Raw genomic sequence first — 16,100 nt, forward strand, 5'->3', positions numbered from 1 at the left:
GTGGCTTTATTTTTAAGCTGCCTTTCTGCCCAGGGTAAGTTCCCCAAGGCAGCAAACTGTAAAAACATTAAAGCAAGATTAAATCACATTAACAAATAAACACGTGAACAGAAGGAAAGGTCAGTGAGAATCAGTGAGGGGACACTAAACAAAAGGACGAAAGTCTTCACCTGTTCATGGAAGACAATGATAGAAGAAGAGTTGGTTTTTTATACCCTACTTTTCTCTACCCTAAAGAGTCTCAAAGCAGCTTACAATTGCCTTCCCTTCCTCTCCCCGCAATAGGTACCTTGTGAGGTAGGTGGGACTGAGACAGTTCTGAGAGAACTACTCTTGAGGGAATATCTCTGAGAGAACTGTGACTGGCCTAAGGTCACCCAGCAGGCTTCATGTGAAGGAGTGGGGAATCAAAACCGGTTCTCCAGATTAGACTCCACCATTCTTAACCACTACATCACACTGGCTCCGAAGTGAACAGAATAATCTCTTTGAGAAGGGAACTCCATAATTTTGTTGATCCCTATTCTAAGAGGAAAACTGGTGTGTCTTGTTCTGAGAGCCAGCATTTTTGGCTGACTATAGATTTTGTCCATGTTGGATCAGGCTGGGCTGCCCAGAACATCGTAGCTAAATATATTGACATTTGTAGCAGGAAATCTCAAGCTGCAGCTATGCTTTCTTATTTCTAGCAAGAGGATTTAGAGAATTAACAATAAAAGAGGGGATGGTTGTTTAATAAGGGGAGATCTGGAATGATTCTCAGACAGGTTTTATGAGGTTTTTTTCATCTCTCTCTTTTGGTCAATATGCACGTCAAAGTATTCCTGTATTTTATTCATTAACTCTCTTCTTCCCCTCCCCTTTTCCCAGCCCTCTTCTCTTGCTGGCTTCTGGCTGCTATTTAAATGTGTGATGGAGCATGCTATCAAAATTACTTGTGACATCAGGCCACTAGGATAGTATTTATGGTTCCGTATAGCCTGTGGGTAGAAAAGGAATGATACTCTATCTTTTGTTTATTTTTTTATATATGGTAAAGGATATGTAAACATGTGGTTTATTTTTTTTAAAAAGCAATAATTTTCTTTAAAACCTTAGCAATTAAAATTTGACATAGGCAGGCCACACACTGGGACACACCAGGCTAAATTACATCAAGTAGCATTAAGGATATAACAGGTATGCATAACATGTGCTGAGATGCTATGATGTCCTGGATTGGTGCACCAGAGGAACTAGTGTGTACCTGGAAAGATCCCCTCGTGTGGCAAATCAGCAATGAAATCCACACAGATTAGGGTTGCCTATGGGGTGGCTGGAGATCTCCTGGGATTACAACTGATCTTCTCCTGGAGAAAGCGGTCACTTTGGAAGGTGGACTCTATGCATTATACCCCATCGAAGTCCCTCCCCTCCCCAAACTTTCCCCTCCTCAGGCTCCCCCTCCAAAATCTCCAGGTATTTCCCAACCTCAAGCTGGCAACCCTAACACAGATGCATATTACTTCTTTTCCTTAAAAGTGAAACCGATTGTTGTTGTTGTTGTTGTTGTTGTTGTTGTTGTTGGCCTCACTTTGATTAAAATCTGGTAGAGATGCAGAAGACCAGGTACAGATTCTTTGGAGGGTACAGGCCACTGTGAGTTGACTGGATATCCCTATATAGGGATTCACATCCTGGCAATCACCAGCAGCTCTTTGGATGCTGACAAGCCCAATTTCAACACAGTTTTAATGGAAGCAAAGGCAGACAACACTGCTTTATTCTCTGTATTAGGCTGTGATCACACACTAAATAATGCACTTTCAATCCACTTTCAATGCACTTTTGCAACTGGATTTTAGTGTAAACTGGCTGGAAAGTGTATTGAAAGTGCATTATTTGGTGTGTGTGAGATCGCAGCCTTAGTCTTTGTTGTATATAATGGGAGCGTTGGTACTGGCTTCAATCAAATCAGGATTTTCCTCCCAGGTATGACAAGGCTGATTCCAAATCCAAGGAGCATGAATGTGATAGTATTAGGCCAAAGCTCTGGTCACACAACTCAGCTCTGGTCACACAGGTCAGCTCTGGGAGCTTATTTGATTCCGGCAGTTCCACCATTTCAGGATTCGGTCCTCTCTTGCCCTGGACAGATTTTGAAACCTCTGTATGTAATGAGCCCATGTTGGGAATGACTAGTTTTATTTGGCTGTACTTTGCTCAGCTGCCTTTAAATAAAATTAAGTACTCATTGATTTCAATGAACGGCCTTGCTTGGAAATGAATCATTGCGGTTGACTGAGTTCAAAGGAAATGCCCGCAAACATTAAGGCTCCGAGAGAGAAAGAGTTTTATATGGCAACGTGCTCTTAGACCTTCCTGTATAGGTCTAAGTAATCTAGGAAGTGGCATGGCCCATAGCATATGCTTCAGATTAGCAATAACTGACAGTATCTTGCTCAGCAATCTTGCCTATTTTAACTCGGCTTTACCACTCTGCAAGTCTGTGCAGCAAAAGAAAATGGGCGGCGCGGGGGGGGACGTTGTTACAAGCGTATCCTCCTGCCCTTTAATAACCCGTTAGGTATGGTTCAGGAATATTCAGCAAATAAATTTATTCCTCTTCTCAGGAAGTTTGTGTCAACTCATTAAAATATGTGCATGTTACCTTTGGCTCGAGCATCTGCCTCGTTGCTGTAATTGTAATGAAAGCCATGATTAAGGGCAACCAAAAAAAAAAAAAAGATGGTAAAAGTTTCCTTAAAAGTAACGCGTCTGCTAGAACAAAGTAACCTGCCAGGGACTTGTTACCGCGTCCGGAGCTTACTCACAACAATATGTTTTCTCTCCTCTGAAAAGGAAATGAGATTTAGAAAACTTAATTATAACAAGGCCTAAGGTTCCAGGCCCTGTCTCCACCAAGGCCAAGAAGCAAAGCACCATTTAGAAGGAGTAGCGCCTGGAACAAGATCTTGGCTCAGCTAGAGATAATGGGAGGGTTGCCACTGGCTTCGGTAGAATCAAAGTCTTTGCTCCTAGGTACGCAGAAAGACTCTGGAAGAACTAAATAAAATACTTCCCTGCATTAGAAGACAAGGGCCATGTTTTGTGTTACCTATCTCAGTGCTTATCCAAAACACATTTGCATTAAAGTTGCACTTTCTTTAAGCCGTAGGAAAATCATACGTTTTGCTTCCGTGTTCTAGATGAAATTAGGAAATCGTTAACACTAAGGCTGATTTCACACTAGAGCTACCTCGCGGTTGCACTGCCATTTGCCCCGACACTATTGGTCAATTTCACACCCAAACCTGCGGGGCTGCATTTTGACTCGCGGCTTCGCCCGATTTCCCCCACAGTTTCGTGGGGGAAATCGCGAGGCAGCTCTAGTGCGAAATCAGCCTAAATCATTTAGCAGCATTAGAAGCAAGAGCAGCTTGGAAGAGTGGTGTATGTCCAGCCCCTCAGCTAAACATTTAATGTCAGCACCATCATTATAGTATCAAACAGAAAAAGAGTAAATGAAACAATGAAATATATATGTAATGTTCGTAACATGCAACTTTACAGTATTCATAAAGTGTTGACATCAGACAGACCTTGGATATGGATAGGCAGCTGAACAGAGAAAAGCTTTAGCGCCAACAGCAATAATATGTACAGTAAACTATTCTTTTAGCATTTGGAACAAAATTTGGCAAACTGGCATGGGAAAAGAAACTGGGGGAAAGTTCCAGTACTAAGGTCTACTTTACATTAAGAATTTTAGACTGTTTAACTCATCTTTTCAGGTTTCATTTAAAATTCCAGCTCCTAGACTGGTCCTGAATCCACTGTTTTGACTTGCTCAGGGTCACAGGCTGCAAACCAAGGGGTAAGTGACAAGTGCCCTTGGGTTCTTACCTTGCTGCTTGTGCCAAAGGCAAGCTGGTATTCAGACTGGGAAGCCAACTATGTAAAGTGGGCATCTTCATGATTCTGCAATGGCTTCTCTAGTCTCTGCAGAAGTTGGGAATTTTGAGATAAGGAACATGGTCCTGCCTACTTAGATTGAAGGGGTTGGCTTCTGAAAATCCAGCGTTTCATTTCTACACATCTTAATACAGTGGTGTGATCCTTCCTTTGAAAAATAACAGGACATCGGTTTAGTTAGAGTCGAAGATACTGGACACATGAGAAGCTGCCTTGTACTAAACCAGACCATTAGTCCACCAAGCTCAGTAGTGTCTACTCAGACTTGCAGCAGCTCTCCAGGGGCTCAGGAAAGTGGTCTTTCACATCATCTACCACGTGATCCTTTCTAACTGGAGATGCCAGGGGTTGAACCTGGGACCTTCCGCTGGGACATCTGGCTTCTGCTAGTTTTTGACCGTAATAACCATTGACTGGCTGACCTTCTGCATGCGTGCCAACCAGATGCTCTACCACTGAGCCACAGCTCCTCCCTAGTGAGTTAGATCCCACAGATCCAAGTCCATGGGATCCAGCCCATTAATTAGGTTTTTCTTATTTTATGTAAACTGTAGAAATTAGGTACAGGTTCTTACAAAGAAACATGGAGCTGGAAGGGATCTCAAGGGTCATCTAGTCCACCCCCTGCATAACCCAGGAAATTCACAACTACCTCCCAAACCCCCATTCCCCCAGGGACTCCTGCTCTATGTCCAGAGGAAGCCAAAAAAAAAAATCTCCAGGATACCTGGCCTGGAAGAAAATTCCTTCCTGACCCCAAAGTGGCAATTGGCATTACCTTGGGCATCTAAGAAAGGGCCACAACACGGGGACCAGGATGGATCCCTGAGGGCCTCTCCAAGAGGACGAGGAACCCTTAACAAGCATGTCACATGCAATGAGGGTGCATTTTATGCCGTTACTCTGCAGTATGTTTCAGTAACCCCTCTTTCTTTCTGGTCAATTTTAAGAATTTATAGTCTGAAAAATAGTTTCCAGTGAGCACATAAGTAGCAGTTTTAAGATGAGGGCAGACGGGTCTGTATCTATATAGCACAGGATTTATTGTCCACTAGCTTGACTGGCAAACTTCCTCCATTTGTTTCTGTAAAATTTCCACAAAAGCACAGACATTACATAATGGGTAAACACTGCAAGTCTTTTTTAAAGAGGCAGGCTTGTAGGTCAGAGGTTAACGTCTGGATGACAGCAAAGATATAGATAAGCACAGAAAGCAAAAAAAAAAAAAAACCTCCTTTTTTCTGAATAGCCTGTATGCAGTCAGTCCTTTGCAATCTAGGATCTGTGGCTTCTCTTAAGGAATTTCCTTGTTTGTTTAACCTGTTTATTGACCAGGGGAGTAATGGAGACAGTTCATTTTATGATACTTGGAAATAGTGGAAGGGACTGAGAGAGAGAAAAAAATCTTATCTTGGGAAACAGCATTTGAAATCGTTATAAAGAATGTAGTGGAAATAACAGTCTTCCTCCTGCTTCATACTGAGAAAGCATAACAGTGAGTATAAAAGAGATCTGGCACCAAGATGGGCCAATAATGAGCAAAAAAAAATAAGATGGGGGCCTTTCTACTCTTACTCTGCACCATCTGGCTGAAAGCCACCGCACAGTTTCTCTTGGACGGAGGGTGGAGGACTCAGAAAGGTTGTGTGAGCGTCTGGTTTTTCTTCTTCTTGAAACCTGGGGTTAGGAGGATGGCTGAGTCCAAAAGCTCCTCTTGATTTGCTACAAGGTAGGGATGAGTGGCGACCTGACTTTGCCTATCATAGAAATAAGAGCATGGCATGAGACTTAACTTTGGGCAAGAATCAAAACTTGTTGTTCCACAATTTTAGTCATTTTTTTTTCCAAAATGGAAAGAAGAGAAGCATCTGAGGATCCATAAAAGCCGACTTGATATGGACTGAATTGGGGGGGGGGGGAGAGAAACACTCAAATGTGAATGATATATGGCACTGACACCCACCCCACTGAGCGGAAAGATGAATGGGCAGGCCTTACTGTACCTTTTCCAGATGCTTTGCAGCCTGCCATGTGAACTGAGCACAAGATTGCCTGGGAAAACATCAACAACCTCAGATATGCAGACGATACCACTCTAATGGCAGAAAGTGAAGAGGACCTAAAGAGTCTCTTGCTAATGGTGAAGGAGGAGAGCGCAAAAGTTGGCTTGAAACTCAACATAAAAAACCCCCACTAAGATCATGGTATCCGACACCATCACTCCTTGCCAAATAGAAGGGGAAGTCATGGAAGCAGTGACAGATTTCACGTTCCTGGGATCCAAGACCACGGCAGACGGTGACTGTAGCCATGAAATTAAAAGATACCTGCTCCTTAGGAAGAAAGCTATGGCAACCCTAGGCAGCATAATAAAAAGTAGGGACATTACCCTGCCAACAAAAGTCCATATGGTCAAAGCAATGGTATTCCCAGTAGTCATGTATGGCTGCGAGAGTTGGGCTGTAAGGAAGGCTGAGTGCCGAAGAATATATTCTTTTGAATTATGGTGCCGGAGAAGACTCTTGAGAGTCCCTTGGACTGCAAGGAGATCAAATCAGTCAGTCCTAAAGGAAATCAACCCTGACTGTTCCCTGGAAGGCCAGATACTGAAGCTGAATCTCAAATGAGAAGGGAGCACTCATTGGAGAAGACCCTGGTGCTGGGAAAGATTGAAGGTAAAAGAAGAAGGGGGAGGCAAAGGATGAGATTTTAATTAATGGATTTATTTTTATTTTTCGCTTTCATATCCTGCCCATCCCGTAAACGGGCTCAGGGCGGGTTACAACAATTTAATAAATACAACAACATTTAAAACACATTAAGACATATAAAATCAGTAATCATGCTTGCCGTAGGGAGAATCTGGCCCATTGATGTAATTGAGTATGGCCGGTTATCAGTAGGTGGGAGATTGCAACCTGGGGGGGGGGGCCCTATGTGGACGCCCGCTGCCTCAGCCAAAGGCCTAGCGGAACAGCTCCATCTTGCAGGCCCTGCGGAATTGCATAAGATCCGCAGGGCCCTGATCTCAATAGGGAGCATGTTCCACCAGGTGGGGACCAGGGATCACCAGGAGATGTTGACTCTCAGAGCGTAGCGCTCTCCGAGGCATATATGGGAAGAGGCGGTCCCTTCGGTATGTTGGTCCCAAGCTTTAGGCTTTAATAAGGTTTTAAAGGTAATTACCAACACCTTGAAGCTAATCTGGTACTCAACCAGCAACCAATGCAGCTGACAGAGCACATGCCGAATGTGGGCCCACACAGGCGTCAACGTCAGTAGGCACGCCACCGCATTTTGTACCAGCTGTAATTCCTGGGTCAGCTTCAAGGGTAAGACAGTGTTATCGATGCAATGAACATGAAATTGAACAAACTCCAGAGGATGGCGGAAAACAGGAGGGCCTGGTGTGATGTGGTCCATGGGGTCGCAAAGAGTCGGACTCGACTGTGCGACTGAACAACACAGCAAGTGTTAAAAGTTAGGCTGCAAGCATAAATAGAATTGTATATTACCAAAGAGTAAAAGATGGGTCGTTTATTGGAATGTCAGATGGAAGACTGTTATTTAAAGAAAAAGCAGGAGGGGGGAAATGTTGGAGGTCTTCTGGACAAGGGAAAAGAAGAGAGAAAGACTTGTGCAGTTATGCTTTTGCTTACGCCCGGATTGTCAATGCCTACTGTAAAGTATATTTTCTCTTGTCAATCACCGCATAGGCGCACCAGTGTGGAGCACCACCACAAAGCCCCCTTGCAAGTCGTGCCTGCTCTGGGCCCAGCTCACAAAGCGACTCAAATTCAGTGGGGCAGTAGTGTAAAAATATAAGTTGAACTGTAATCTAGGCAATTATATGATTCTGTCATCACGTAGCCTGTTCTGTACGAGACCATTCCACCCCTCTTTCAACATGCTGCTTTAGTGACGTGAAGAGGTGCTTGCATATTTCAAGCACAGACAGCTCTGGGAAGAGTGAACCAATGTTGTCAATTTCCGGGTCCTCTCATTTCTGGGTTTTAAGAGACGCTCCCCCCAAAAGCAATGTCCAGGTTAGGTTGCCTGCATCATTGGACCTTTTGTTAGATGTCCAGCTAGAGAGAAGACATAAATCCATGGTCCTGTCATTCCACAGCTCCCATGCTTTGTGCTTATTGCACAGGCATTGTTTGACGTAAGAGATGATATTTCATAATATACATTTTCCTTCCTTGCAGAAACACATTATATTTTATCACCTGCCTTCCAGGAAAAGAGGCCACAGAATAACGGCCTTTGCTATGTTCCCATTTCCTCTGCTACTGTTTATTTTTCTGCACAATGCTTAACCAGAACTTTTGCTTAATGCTGTCAGACAACTTACCTTCCCCTAGACAGCACTTAAGCATGGTATGAAAGAACTCTGCATCTGCTTTGTTTTCCTTTTTCGAGATGAAGTTTTCCCCTATTGGGGAGTGGGATGCTCTTAAAAACTGGGTGAAGAGAAACAAATGGCTTTTAAATGATTTATTATGTTGACAGGCCTAGTCCTTTGTCGAAGTGACCCTGCTTTATAATTTACCCTGTTTCTGAATGAAAGAGAAAGAAAGAAGGATAAAAGTTTAACAAGGTCATTTTACTGCTTATAAGAGTTTTGATTTCCCTGCGGATGCTCTGTGTGAAAAAAAAAATGCTGTTTTGGTTTGGTTTCTGTAATTATGGGTTGTTGGTTTTTTTACAAAAATATTAAAAGCTCTCAGTTTTATTTCCATCATAAATATTACTCATGAAGCTTGAATGCTTTGATAATGAAACTGTTCATAACTTCCAAGAAATACGAAGCGCAATTTGGGGGCTTCTAACATCCTTCCTGAGGTTGTCATTTGGAGGAGAACTCATTTGCAGTGACTCATGCCATGTGGTGTTAAGAGTCTGGAAGAGGGGAGAGAGGAGGTGAACTGAAGGAAATATTGAGAAACACCCATTCATGATAACTCTTCTGTCAAGTAGGGTCATTTAAGCTGGACTGGCTCAACCTCACCAAGCACCATAAGCAGGTGCTTGGGCAGTAATATTAGAGGTGAAGTGAGGCAGTATGTGACCTGAAAGTTGTGTGCTACTTGAAAAGGTTCCAAGGCCCTGTGATTGTGCAGTGCATCCACTTGGAGCAGCAAAAACAACCTGGGCCCATCCTGGATTTGTAGACTCCAGTTTTCCACAACTCTGTCTCCTGAACTCATAAGATGACTGCTCAGAAGAAAGCAAATCCTGAAATAAGTATGTGCTAAAATAAACTAGTTTCACATCTTGCATACATATAGGGTAATTAACCTCTTTGTAGAACCACTAGCTACTGTCTCTAAATAATGTTTGTGAGTATTTAACTGTATTTTGAAGGCTTTTATGTGCCTGAATTAATTTTAGGGTCTGAACTAAGCCTCAGTAGCTAACTAAGGCAGCCAGCTGCCAAGATGGATGAGTCTGAGGGGAAGACGGGTTCCATCAATTCCTTGTTCTCCATTTCTGCAGAAATTGATTCAATCTAGAATTGCTTCCTAGCTTCCTCTCTCTCATCTTAATAACAGGTCAGTTTAGATTTCTGCTTGTTTTGCTGTCTACTTTGTGTGATAACAAAGGTACAGCACACAGTAAAAAGTGACAAAAAACCTAGCAAAACAACTGTGGGCTATATTTCCCGCAACATATTCAGAAAGGAGACTTCATAAAAGTGTAATATATCTATTATATGAAGTCAATATGCCCATACAATCCATCATAGGAAAATACAGAGGCCAAAGAGTAAATATACAGAATTATATCTAGAAAGTCCAGCACTTTTCCCAGGTAATTTTTCAGTGTTTCAGACCTCTGGTCCTTCCTCAGGAACAAAGAACCGCTGCTGAGAATTGCTTTTCAATTCCTTACAAGGTAATGCTTTTCTATATTTCTAATGTTGGGCAAGGTCTCACTAGCTCTAACCAGCACCCTTATAGGTTACTACAATGTTACAGGACCAAAACATGCCTCCCTTGGAGTTTTCCACACAGCCCACCTCACAGGAGGCATGTTTTGGTCCTGTAACATTGTAGTAACCTATAAGGGTGCTGGTTGGAGCTAGTGAGACCTTGCCCAACACTGGAAATATAGAAAAGCATTCCCACTAAAAAGGGATTCTCAGCAGTGGTTCTTTGTTCCTGAGGAAGGACCAGAGGTCTGAAACTCTGAATAATTAACTGGGGAAAGTGCTGGACTTTCTATATATAATTCCGTGTATTTACTCTTTGGCCTCTGTATTTTCCTATGCTGGATTGTATGGGCATATTGACGGCATATAATAGATATATTACACTTTTATGAAGTCTCCTTTCTGAATATGTTGTGGGAAATATAGCACACAGTTGTTTTGCAGTGTGGTATACCTTTGTTATCACACAAAGTAGACACCCACATGCCCCCCAAATCCCCCTGCCGGCAGCATAACAAGGGGACCTGGCAACCCTAATTATATCCCACTGAGGTCTCTCTCCCCTCCCCAGGCTCCACCACCGCCCCCAAGATCTCCAAGAATTTCCCAACCCAGGGCTGGCAACCCTACCATGAGGTTGGACTGGGGTTCTGTGAAGTCTTAAGTGGATCATGAAGGCTTAACTTCCTATAAGCCATAATGAAGGAGGCACAAATGACCATATCTCTGAGTGCTTTCTAAATTCTGATGCAGCACCTCAGATCAGACTAATAATTCAGCCTCAAAGCAATGTACATGACGTTTGAGCCTTTGGTGGTGAGGGGGAATGTTATATGTGTCTTGGTATTAACTAGACCTGTGGGACTTGAAAGGACTACTTGCCTAAGAAGAAACATCTCAACTCATAAGCATTTATCCCAGAACAGTTTGAGGATAGGGATGATCTCAGGGGTGGTCTTAGCCACAGGGCATACAGGGCAGTGTCCCTGGGTCTTATGCTAGCAGGGCATGCTGGGAGCCCACACATCTTTGAAACCAGATGTCCCAGCCACCACCACCCTTCCACTGACCTTCTATGTGTCCTGAGACAGGCAGCATAAAGAGGCAGACCTATCTACTGTAGGGCAGTCAGGGGCCACCAGCTGGTAACTCTCCCCCCACCTGAATGATTTTGGGACCCCATCCTCACGTTTTGACGGGGAATCCAGGACCACTGAGACCATCTCTGAATGAATTGCACTGGATCTAGAGAAGGGGAATTAGCTATGAAAGGGGTTCCAGAAAGGGATAATGCAATATCTTATAGTCTGTGTTGTATCCCAGAATCTTGGAAATGATCCCCCAAAATAAAATTAAGAGGAAAGAGAAAGTAGTTGTAAGCACACACAAATAACTTTATTGTAAATAAAATTAAAATATAAGGAACCTACTCTAAGCACCTGAGAACTGATACCCCAGGCACTCAGCACAGATACGCACACACCAAAAGAAAATCGAAAATGGGGTGAGGGACAGGGGAAGAGTCAAGGATAGGGAGGGAAGAGTTTTCAGAAGGGTGATAACTACTGGATCCAAGGTCTGTGAGAGGCTTGAGGATCTTGGGGAGTCTGTGCAGCAGAAGTCCAAGGTGGCAGAGTATTGGGGAGGAAAGGGGGAGCCTGCAAAGCAATTGCAGGAGTCTCTAGGTAGTGGGAGAACCTGGCACACTTTCCATCAACTTAGGATGGCCTTTTTATGGGGAAGGATCCTCTAGCTAGGCACGAGACCCCACTTTCCCAGGGTTGGGATTGGTCCAAGATATGGTTGTTTGAATTTGACTGACCAGGTTGAAGGTAACTTCTGTCAAAACCTGTCAGGAAGATTAGGAAGGAAATACCTGACATTCCAAGGTGGGGCAATTGTTGTACAGTTTTAGCATATTGATAACAGACCAGGTGTGGATGATGGGTTTGAATGTCCTCTTGATGGCTCATCCTGGGTGGGTTGGGTGTTAGGCTGCATTTACCAATGGCTGGATTGGATCAGCGATACCTAAGGGTTGCCCAGCTGTCTATAGCTGGAAATGGTTCACATTGCCTCGATGAAGTATCCCTTGGAGCAAGGGATATGATTGTATTAGCCATGCCTTGGAGCTGGGGGATGTAAATGCTTTATGCATTCCAGTGACACCCTGCCTCCGTGCTGGAATGTGCTCTGGACATGGCAGAACAGATGCGTTCTCTGAAACTTATCCCAGGGATCCCCATTGCACTGAGGCTTTCAAAGGGGATGCCCTTCCAAACAACTTAGAGGAGACTGGGGATCCAATTGTGGTGTCTCCAATGAGGAGAGGATCGGGGGCTTACAATGGTAATGATTGGTCAGACCTGTGGAGATAGACAACTGGTCTAATGTATTTGTGCATGCACAGGAAAGCTCATACCTTGAATAAATTTTTGTTGGTCTTAAAGGTGCCACTGGACGCTAAATGTGGTCTAACTTTAAGCTGACTCACACAAGTGTTTTTAATATGGCAAACTCAGTCATACAATTCCACCCCCCAGTAGTGTTACAATCTTCAGAATGCATGTTCATGTTGTGATGTATTGTCTTCTGAAATATCTTCAAAATACGTGCCTAGTAAATAGAAACTGGAAGCCATCACAACACCAGTACAGTAGCATCCATAGAAAACGCCACCTTGGCTTGGCACTGGGGTATCTGACGGACCGTCTTTTCCCATATATTGCTACCTGGGAATTAAGGTCATGGAGAGATGCCCCCCTGACTGTCCCACCAATGAAAGATGCTCATTTGGTTGGTACACGAGAGACAGCCTTTTCAGTAGAAGCCCCACTATGATGGAACAACGTCCCTAGGGAGGTGCGCCTGGTCCCCTCATTGTCGATCTTCGGGAGGCAGCTGAAGACAAGGTTTATTAAGGATTGCCTTTTGATTGATATAGGCTTTATTATTGGCGTCCTAATTGGAATTTTTAATCTGTGACTTTTATAGGTTTTATCATTGTTGTTTTATTTTGTTTTTATAATGTTTGGTTTATATTGCAAGCCGCCTGGAGCTCCGCTAGTGACAAAGGCAGCTAACTATTGTTTTCAATAAATACATAATAATAGCTTGTGCTGCCTTCAGCTATGTAAAAAACAGTAGTGAGAATCAGTCCTTAGCCTGGCAAGTTAGAGAGTACAGAGAAGCCTATAATATTCCGTTCCCATGGGAATAGTAAAGGCAAACCGTTGGTTAAAATTAAAAAAAAAAATTCAGATGAATGATTCTGATGAATCTTTCATTTTTTCCACTAATTTACTCCAGTGGAGCATAACTTTAAACCCAGTCTACGCATTCAGAATAAATATTGGGTACAGGTCTCCCGCAACTGTATCATTTCTAAATGCTAGTGTGAGACTCATATGATTTAATACTCTCCCACAATAAAAGCTACTTGCCCGTGGAATGTTAGTTAACATGTCAAGGAGAAGGATTCAGGACTTCCGGTCTATGGAACAGCGATGGCGGACGCTCTTTCTACAACAGGGAAGGGCGGTTCCCAGACTAGCGGCCTGGAGGGGTGCCACCTCAAGTGACACCCCTGAGGAGCCTTTGTGATAGGCTTCAGGCCAGGAGGCTTTTGAGGGGTAGCCTCTTCAATGGCGTAATGCCGGAGAATTGAGGCTCCCCTCCGCCCTGATGGTCCAATCGCTGAGTGGCCTTTGGACATAAGCTGGACTGACCGGGACAGGTGCCGGAGATTGAGCGGAATGGCGTAAAACTGAGCATGGTCAGAGAAACTGACTGACAATGAACGTGGATTCTGAATAAAATGGAGTAGTTTGAAAAGCGATTTCCCCCCCCCCTCGGGGTTGAAAACAGTGATTGCAAAGAGGGACGCTTCTTGTGCGATTGAGCGGCTAATGGACACAAAGGGGGAGAGGGGAGGAAGTAAACCGAAAGTGTTTTGAGAGACTTATCTGAATCGTGAAGTTGTTTGGCGAGTTTTCCGAGTTGTGTGGAAGCAGCAGAAACTGTAAACAAAACGGGAAAGATGGTGGCCCAGCAGAGAAAGTTTAAAACAAAGCCAGGCAGTCAGAGTCCGAGACCAGAAGAGGGAGCAGATGTCCTCAAACTCCTGGCGGATATGCTCAAGCCGGTGATGCAGCAACTTGATGGTATTAACCAGCAATTGACCGTGATGAATAAAAACTTTGCAGCACAGCAGCTTCAGCTGAATGAAACAGAGAAAAAAGTGGAGCAGGCGAACGAGAAAATTAAAGAGATAGACACCACAAGCAAGAAGTTGAAGAAAAGGTTGGGAGATGTGGAAACGAAGCAGAATTGCCAAGAGAATCGAGTTTTGCAGCTACAGATGGAAAAAGCTAACATGATTCTCAGGTTTCAGGGGGTTCCTGAAAGAGATTGGCAAGACTTGAAGAGGGTGCTTGGTGAGATGAGGAAAAATTATAAGGACTTAATTTCTTTTCTTCAAACTAATGGGTTATCGTACAGGTGGGCGGTTTCGGAGGGTGCCATCTTTAAGATCAACGATAGAAGAGAGAAGATAGACTCCACTTTTAAAGCTAAAGAATTTTTGAGACATCAGCTGGGGACAGACGAAGCGTCCAAAGAGGAAGAAACGAAGTCTAGTGACTCTGCTACCTCAGGAACGGAAAAGGATTCTGCGACAGAAAAGGATGCTGGACCTGCCAGAGTGGTATACGATTTTAGAGACAGAAAGCCGAAGTAAAGGCAGAAAGACTTGGAAAATGGCCTTTTGAAATGAAGAATAAGAAGATGATCAGAGACTTCTCTCATAACAACTAACAAAATAACATATAACTAGCGAATCATTATAAGCAAGAACTCTACAATTATATTGTGATACTAAAACTAATTGTACTAACATTTTTATTAACAGTTAAAAGATCTCCTCCTCTTGGGGTTTTGGTTTAGTGTGGTTTGCTTTCCTTTATCCTTAGTTGTAGTCCCCTCCCTAATATTTCTTTGTAGTTTTTGTAGTATTTGCAAAATAAAAAAATATCCCTCCGGGGATTTAAAAAAAAAAGGAGAAGGATTCTAACCTAACCTTCTTGGGATGCTAATGCGGAAAGTGGCTGTAGGGTTTTTTAAAAAAAAAAAAAAAAAAGTTTGAGTACTCCAAGAGATAATCCCCCATCTACAGTCCCAAGAGGGCTCTGCCACAGACTGTTTTGAAACTGTACCTTAGCTTTTTGGTAGAGGCCATCTAACCCAACCCAAAAAAGCAAGCTACACAATTCAGGCAACAATTTGCCACAGAAAGCAAGGAAGATGTGTACAGAACTTCTGTTCCTAATTAAACTGGAAGGTGATCATTAAGAATAGACTGCAGTGGTCAGGGGTCATTTCGTAGAAAAAGAGCTAGGGGGACTCATTAGCATAACTCATTAGCATATGCCACACACCCTGACATCACCGGAAGTGTGTCCTCCCCACAGCCGGCGGTGACCTCCAGCGGGCACCAGCAGGGAGCTCCAGGCCCCGCCCTCCCGCACCTCACCCGGGGGGATGGCGTCCCCCCGCGTCCCCCCCCAAATGACCCCTGGCAGTGGTTAGGATTTGATGACAAAGATATGGTCATCATAAAACAAATAAAGCCCTCAGTACTGAATTTGGATAGAACTAGCACCTTGTTGAAGGTATGGCATTTATCCTCTCCAACATTCTTTGGAGTTCGCTTCTCTTATGCTATTTCAAGCTATTTAAGAGACCTAATAATCCCTCATTATAGCATTGATGCTCACTTGGTTAAATTCATACCCCTCCACCATACTGGAAGGCCATTTCTTAGGCATAGTGTATTCAGACAGAGTTTGTAAACATGGATCTGGTTAGCTTGAGTCCTTAGAATATATTTTATTGGAGTGTGAAATTTGGTCTAATTTGAAAGAAAGGTAATTTATTGTTGTTCACTCGCACAGTTGAGTCTGACTCTTCGTGACCCAATGGACCACATCACGCTAGGCCCTCCTGTCTTCCACCATCCTCCGGAGTTTTTCTTTGTAGATGAGGATCAGAAAACTGCCTTAGCAGTCGCTAAGTATTTAGCTGTGGTGATTGCCTATAAGAGTGTTGGACCTCAATCTATTCAAGACCTTTGGGACAAAAAAACAGTAAGCTAAGAAGGAGCCACTTGTTTCTGGCTAGTGTTTTCAGACCTCCTCTTTACCTTTGAACT

The 16,100-nt window shown here is 43.5% G+C and overlaps 1 protein-coding gene across 1 annotated transcript in view; it reads left to right on the top strand.

Moving 5' to 3' along the window:
* LDAH (lipid droplet associated hydrolase) overlaps positions 1–16,100 on the top strand; it is a 149,484-nt gene that overhangs the window by 109,707 nt on the left and 23,677 nt on the right. The gene's annotated exons all lie outside the window — the stretch shown is intronic.

This window comes from Gekko japonicus, unplaced genomic scaffold (genome assembly GCF_001447785.1).
Source record: "Gekko japonicus isolate JY-2015 unplaced genomic scaffold, Gekko_japonicus_V1.1 scaffold400, whole genome shotgun sequence".
NCBI lineage: Eukaryota > Metazoa > Chordata > Lepidosauria > Squamata > Gekkonidae > Gekko > Gekko japonicus.